Source organism: Acyrthosiphon pisum, chromosome X, assembly GCF_005508785.2.
Source record: "Acyrthosiphon pisum isolate AL4f chromosome X, pea_aphid_22Mar2018_4r6ur, whole genome shotgun sequence".
Taxonomy (NCBI): domain Eukaryota; kingdom Metazoa; phylum Arthropoda; class Insecta; order Hemiptera; family Aphididae; genus Acyrthosiphon; species Acyrthosiphon pisum.
The window spans coordinates 28,258,183-28,266,680 of NC_042493.1; the positions used below are offsets into that span (position 1 = coordinate 28,258,183).

Below are 8,498 nucleotides of genomic sequence, written 5' to 3' on the forward strand. Positions count from 1 at the left end.
CATTTTTTTTTAGTGTTTTTTTTCTATAAATATCAATAAAGTTTTATCTATTGGGCCAAAATATGTAAAAATTGAATACAAGGCTCCTGATACATTGTTACAATAGCAGTTGAAAAATATTAAAAATATAAATGCACAATTTTTTTTTATAAGCATTTGAAGTTAAAATGTTGACAAAATTTATCAAATTTAAAATTGAATAATTATTTTGTAGTTAAAAATTTATAAAATGTTCAACTTTTATATCTAAGGATTGAAAATTTAAAACAAGATTCCACGTAAATATTTAATTCTGTTGCCAAAAATTCTAAGAAATACATAAGCACAGTTTATTTTTATAGTCATTTTAAGTTCAAATTTGGACGAAATTACATATTAAAAAACCTGGAATAACTATTTTAGTTATTTTGTTGTGATTGTATAATATTATTCTTGGGTATACTTGAAACTTCTAAACTATATTATTATATATCTATGATAGTATCACGGTTTGTTGTTGATGTATAACGCGTTATAAGTACCTAATAGATATTATGGTATGATTAATTTGGAATTTATCATTAATACATATTATAGGTCAATTTTTTTTAAATACTATAGACTATAATATAATATTATGTCTTATACCTAGACTGACATACCGTCTCCGCTCAGAATCGTTTTTCTTATACAATGATATTATATCATTGAATTCAAATTTAATACCATCCATTATACAGTGACCCACTTGTAACCTACTGTACAGCAGAGCGAAATCCACTTACCCACCTTTTTTTAAATGTATTTTGTTCTAAAAGTTATTAATATAAAATGTATAGAAAATAATATATCAATGGTATCCTTAGATAATACTAATAAATGACTTTTTCATACAGTGCGTCTGTGTTTATTTTCCGATCAATGTATTTATGTGACATTTTTGAAGAACTTGTACCACTCAAAAAAAAGACGTGTTAACAGCAAATAACAATACACTAGGAACCACCTATAGGAAAAAACAATAGCTTTATCATCCCCCCTCGTGGTCTGAACTAGAGATACAAAAGCACGTGCATCTGTGGTAATCTTCTGGATCTGTTAGTAGTGCTATTATATACGTATACTCGCTATAATCGTATAGGTAGGTACTGATCGTAAATGTTACAAATCAAATACCTACTGAAACAGAATAACTTTAAAGATTTATATTTGTAAACGTGTTTTAACTATTTTAAAAATAAAATGGAAATTATATCACAAGTATTAACTATTAACACTATTAAGTCAGAAAACACATCATAGTTATAGTTATGTAGATAATTATTTTCTTTTTATAACACTGTAAAATAATAATTTATTAAATATTTTAATTTATTTCTGTAATTTAATTTATGTTTTCACTTTATAGATGTACCTACTATTTACTAATAACAATTACATTTTAATAAAAAAATAAATAAACTATATGTATTATTTATGCACAATATAATATTAACTATTCTAATAAATAGTAAATATACTAGTAAATTTATAATAGCAACAGTTTAGAATATTTTAATTTATTAATTCACCATGATAAGTAGGTATAAGTATGCATTTTATACGTAATCGTTATAGTTTTTTTTTAACAGTGTTATAAATTCATAATATATTCTAAAATATTAATTGGAGAACAAACCAATATTGTCCGACAATGTTCGCAAATTAATGCACATGTTAATGTGTTTTATATTTTTATTTAACTTTTATTAAAACACAAAAACTTTTCTAATCTTTCCTAATCAAACACCCTCCACCGAGTCTCTGAAAGCTGAAAACTGATGACTGTGCACGGTGGTCCACTGAATTTTGATAATTCAAATTAATGTTATCGAACAACTCAATCGATATTTTTCCTATTCCCTGCCTACTCGCTATATACTACAGACTGAGCTCAACAATAGGGATATTCAATACAATATGTACGGTATGGAAATAGTATTAAGTGCGGTGCACAATGTGTATAATAACATGTGATAGGGAGGGTAGAATATTCAATTAATATATTGGACACCCTACATGCACTTGAAGGGATAATCTCCTTTTAAGTGCACAAAAATGGACCCCATAATAATTTATAAAATATATTACACTATTATACTGCAGTAAAAGACTTAGTATAATATTTATAACGTATCTACATATTATACAGACGATGAAAACAAAAACAATAAATTAGGTACCCTATATTTCTACGGCTTTCGAATGTATCAACAAAATATAATTTTTATAACAAAATAATATATTGATATTTTATCATTCACATAATATAAAAACACTTCATTATATAGGTATAAAAATATACATGTAATATATACATACATATTACCTATATATTTATTTACGTATTACGTTTAAATAATTTTATCTGTCTCACGATTTATACGATGGCTCTTTTTTCCTTGTGAATATAATATAATACCTAACGTGGAGTAGAAATTCAACTATTACAAAAATGATGTTAAAAACAATTCTTTGTAACAATAATATTTAAATTTAAGTACAGTTGTATAAATGAAGTAAACTACCTATAAATACTTTTTGTGTTATAAATGTAGGTATATATTTTAATGTCAAAGTTTAATTATTAAAATTTAAAAAAAAACATAATAAGATTCTACTGTTGTCAAGATATTTTGTATTCTTACAGTTTGGTTTTCTGAAATCATTGTTAGTATAAATATTTTATGATATCGCCAGGTCTACAGCACTGTGTGAGTGTGTGGTTAACTTATGATACTTCTATGGTTCAAAAGTATATTATGTTTGTACTTTATTTATGGGATATTACAGATATTATTTCTATAACTTCTTGTGTATTTAAAACGTAACTATTTTTTTAAATAAAAATAATAATTTATTACAGATTTTATATTAGGTAGGTATCTAAAAAAATAATGATTTATTTAATTATATTGTTGTTTGTTTAACAAAATAAATGTATTATTTAAATATTCACAGTAAAAGGTAGTGCTTACCCTTAAACATTATTTAAGCTAGATACTTTGTGAGTATCATTAAAGTTGTCAACGATTAATTTTTATAATAGTTTAAACGTATAATCCAACTACCCGAATAACATAAACTATAATAACGCTTAAAATCGTAGATTATAGTTAAATAATAATATAATTTAGATAATATTATATTTAAATTAAATTTCAAATACATGCATTATCAATATATTTTTATATTCGATTCTTGTTTACCTATTAAGTACTATTAATAATTACTATTAACATATTATATTATTATTAGTTTTTTTTATAAAATATAGATAGAAGAAAATAAAAAAAAAACCGTTTATTCACATAAAGACGATTAGTCTCCTACAATTTGTATCAGTCTAATTACATTGAATTTTCATTCAAACGATTGGGCTAAATAAATAAAACTATTCCAAGTATTTGATTCAATGTTTAATTTAAGACACGTTTTTTTTTGACTGATATTTTATAACAAGCATAAATCATTAAACTATATTAATATATTATAATAAATTAATTAAGTAATTAAAAATAGAAATAAATAATATGTAAATACAATATAAAACAAAATATCTTGATTTTTATGACGTTATGAATTGTGTACCTAGCTTATTGTTAATTAAGTGACAAACTATATAGTTAGGTACGTCCCAGATAACAAATTACGTTCAGGTAAATTTCTTTCAAAAAACATTTTCGTCAAAGACAAAAGTTACTATTAGATGGTACAACCTACAGATTTAATATATCATTGATATCTGCAAATATGCAAAACTTTGTTTTAAAATTTTAATTTAACATTTCATTATGTATTTATGTATTTATATATATATTATTTTATTTTTAATAAAAACATGATTTTCATTGATGAAACATTTTCACACACTTAAATATTTAAATATCACTTTCAAATATTCCGCATACAACTTTACTGGCTTATACTCATTTTGGCACAACTTATCATGACTTATTCACCAGAAGGTATATTGGCATGTGGTAATTAATAAACATTTTTTAATTCTCGGGCTTAAGTATACCGTATACACTATAAATCCTGCAAAAAATATATATGTCACTAAACCATAGAATCAGTCATTTAGATGTTCAATATAATATAAATAATTGTATCACAATATCTGCAGATAATATACTGTATTTAAAATTATATAAATATTTGAACAATGCATATCAAAACATTCATATACCTACCTACTATATGATACGACTATACCTATAGAAGTATAATATTATTTAATATTCATAAACACGTAGGTAACTTTAAGACGTATACCGGTGTGGACGGTGCGGTCTAAATAAAATTAGCTTAAAAAAAGTAATGCTATAAATATTAAACACTAAATGCAGGTTAACGTATAGTATAGAGTTCTAAATAATTTTAAGCTCTTATCGTAAAATTTGACAATTTAAATCTTCCGCCATTATAATACATGGTATATATATTTTATATATTATACACGATACGTGTAAAGAGTGTTATTTTAAGTTTTTATTTAACTATACGGCTAGTTAGGATTGTTAGGAATGTATTATTATCCATTCTATATTATACATTTTATGTACGGTCTTATTATTAATACAAATTGTATGCTTACAATGTTTATTAATGATTATGTATTCCATGTTTTGATAAACCTATATGAATTATACCTACCTACTTATTCTCTTATGAAACATTTGACTCCCTATTTAAAAACAATATAGTACAGTGTACCTATACTATATTGCCTATACCTAGGTGTTATAATATCATATGTACTAAATTACGCATAAATGTTTCCTCTAAGTTAATTCGATGACATTGAATGCATGGTAAGTAGGCAATAAATAAAAATGTGTCTGCATTATTTAAAAAGTATAATAAATTATGACACCTGTTTACACTAGGTATTTTATTGATACACGAGCGTTTACGATTAACAAACAATATAATATATAGTATTACGGTATAGGACATAGGTGATTCGTTTGAACATAGAGAGGAATAATTCAATCAAAACTTTAGTTTATTAGTTATAACGATATAGAGTTTCAGTCTGAAGAAGTGATTTGCAAGACAACGCACTCGTATACGATATAGTTTTTACTTTTAAGTTTATAAAAATATAGGCATTTTAAGCGTTATTGTGTTAGAATAAATATATGACGTATATGCATGGGTACCTGTATTATATTACAAAAAATAACTGAAAATCTCATCTTGTATTAAGACTGAATTACTGTCAAGTTTCGAAATAAAAACGGTAACGAAGGTTGAAAAGAATTTTAAAAATATCGAAAAAATATCGAAAATCATTAAATTTGATACGTGATCGGCCGTCATTAAAAACAACCGAAGTTATTATCTATCGTAGTTTTATAGTATATACCATATACCTACGTATGTCATATATATCATTTTATTATACTGCAACATATAATGGCTATAATAGGTACTCATCGTAAGTATATATGTGAAGTGCACAGGGTCAGCTAGTACTATATATTTATGTATGTACGTATATATATATATGTATATATGTATATATGTATTAGACATTTAAACCCCCGTCGCGTCGTCAGGTACCTAAATATAATAAATATTGGTAGTAACTAATAACAATATTTGCGCACACCCTCGCTAGCTACTCCCGTGTATTTTTCGTATAGGTAGCCCAAAAAAACTAATAACAACAAAACGGTTACAATAATAAAATCGGACAACACAATAAAGTGCTCAATAAATTATATTATATATATATACAGGGTGATCCATTTAACGTAAGACACTTTATCGTTTAACCATCTACTTTTCGTATAATAAGTGTCTTATAACGTTAAATGGATCACTATGTATACATATATATGTATAAACATGTAAGTACGTTTAATCAGGACCCAAAATATCTCCGATTTGGTCTGTTGTGGAAAAGTGCATATTCAGATATTGTGCAGGACAAATAGCTCATAGACTCATATAGACTATACTATTGGTAGACTATACATTTAAGAATACACATTTTATGTAATTTAGGTATATATGGCATTAAAGTTTATAAACTTGTTCATTTTTAATTGAATTGATTAGTAATTGATTAGTCCTTATTGATTCTAATAAAATATACGTACTATACGTCATGTGTTAGCATGTGTACCTACCCAACTACTATAGGTAGGTACTGCATAGTCTAGAATGTTAGTTAAAAATGTTAATAGTATAAAAATGAGAAACTAATTCTAGTGAACTCATTTTAATTAATAATACATTTTTATTCTTTACAAGCTACGTAAGTAAGATGAATAGGCAAAATTTTTTTATTAAAAAAACTGTTGTATCAGTACCTACCTACCTAGTGTTGTATCAGTACCTACCTACCTATTTAGTATTTCATACCTATTATATTTTTTTAATTCAATTTTCCTATTGTATCTTAATATGAACTTTGAAGCATAATGAACATCCCAACATAAAGTTCAAGTTTGTTAACAATTTAAAATATCAAAAACATTTAAAATTATATGGTATGTAAATTCTAAAACATATAAAAATAATTTCGTCCGTATATAAATTTGAAACTTTCGTATATTTATAATGAACTGATGGTTTATTCCAAAGGCTGGATATCTATATGTAGGTATAAATAATATAATTGCACAGCAGTGCGCTAAAATAACAATGAACTTTTACACGTCATTTCGTCGAAGTCTTTGTATAAACCATAATATTAAGAATATCATATTATACAAAAATAATAACAGAATATACCATAGTATATTGTTGTGAATTACCTCGAGTCTTGTCGCCGGTGTCCAGAATAGGAAGAAGAACGAGAGCGGCGGCCGTGGCAGCCCGGCGTAAAGTTCGGTTTTTCGGTGAAGGGTGGTGAAAGTTGGTTTTGGGGGATTCGAGTGCGACTTGGACGGATGGGGACGATTGGTCCGGCGGACACGAGTTATGATATTATTTTACTATGTCAAGTCGAAATCGACGGCTGATAAGAATAATAATAATATTTTGTTCTCGACTGGACGGCGCCGGGCGAGCACGTGAGAGCACACGACCCGCGAGACGCGCGTGTTGCAGACGACTGACGCGGAGGTAGCTGTGCGGTACGCCAAGTCGGCATAAGCCTCTTGCGAAATTAATTTAATATTTTTTTTTTTCAAAAACTATTTGGTAATGTTTACACTATTATTGTTGAGCGGCGTTAATCGGTGGTATCGCGCTATTTTACCCGTCCCGGGATGTGACGTGCGTTGGGCGCGAAGTGTCGGGAATCGGGTACACCGGGACGACGACAACGACTGCACACGAGTACACGCGGGCGGCGACCGCGGACGACTGAGTGGCGAGTGCCCGACGACGACCCTGTTCAGCGGCGGAAAAACGTGATCCGCGGCGGCGCGCGCAAAAACCGTTCGCGTGTACGTGAACGTGAACGTGTGTGTGTGTGTGCGTGTGATATCGGGCGGCGCAAGGGGGGAAAATAAAAATGGGTAAAGGAAAAAAAAATCAAACGTAAAACGAAATAAAGAGGGACCGCGGCGGCCGAGCGGGCCCGGACCAATGGGATCCGTGGGAACATTCCACACTTGTGGCGGCGGCGGCGGCGGTGACGACGACGACGACGTCACGGGGCAGCACAGCTCATACCACCACCACCGCCGCCGCCGCCGCCGTTGCGCTCTCTCGCGACCGTACTGTACTATTTCAATTGCTATTGCTATTACTATTATCGTGTACTATATGTACATATATATAATATCATAGCGTAGTCGCTCCGGTTGCGCCGCCGCTTGTAAACCATTCATGCCTAAATCGGCAGTGGCGCTGTACAATATTATACGAATGTACATAATATATATATGTTTGTGTATGTGTGTGATATTATACGCGTGTACAAACGCATACAAGTGTGCGTGTACGTGTGCTCGCGCGTATATATATATTATATAAATATATAATATAATATATAATATGTATACATATACACGTCGATGCCGCGACTCTCCGCGGACGGACGCCCTCCGCCAGACCATCATCCAGCCCGCCGTAGCATGACCGACCGACCGACCGACAGGCGCGGCGGGGCGGAGGAACCGATTTCAAGGCGAACTCGCCGGTTCCCACGGTGCGTTTGTGTGCGCGCGTCGTACACTGTGCAAAGACTGTGGGAACTAGCCGCTACCGACCGGCGGCGGCGGCTCGGCGGCGGTGACGACGGCGGTGACGGCGGTGACGACGACGACGACGGCGGCGGCGGTGGCGGTGGCCCGACGACGATCTTTACTCCAATATCGCCGGCCGCCCCGCCCCCGCTCGTCGCTTCGCTCCCGTTACCCACCCCCGCCACTCACCCACCCACCGGGGAAGACTGCTGCGGAAGATTCCCGTATAATAATAATAATATATTATATTGTTTATGTTAAAGTCGTCCGCGTTTTTCATGCTCCGTATAATTGCGTACATCCGCACGATGAATCGCTTCCGCGCGC

The 8,498-nt window shown here is 30.8% G+C and overlaps 1 protein-coding gene across 1 annotated transcript in view; it reads right to left on the reverse strand.

Annotated features, from left to right (window-relative positions):
- The window catches only part of LOC100159885 (suppressor of hairless protein-like), an 11,648-nt gene extending 4,031 nt beyond the window's left edge, over positions 1 to 7,617 (reverse strand). The window contains exon 1 of the mRNA XM_003245705.4: positions 6,792 to 7,617. The gene's annotated coding sequence lies outside the window, so the exon portion shown is untranslated. The remainder of the gene's footprint in view (positions 1 to 6,791) is intronic.
- Positions 7,618 to 8,498: the final 881 nt, after the last annotated feature.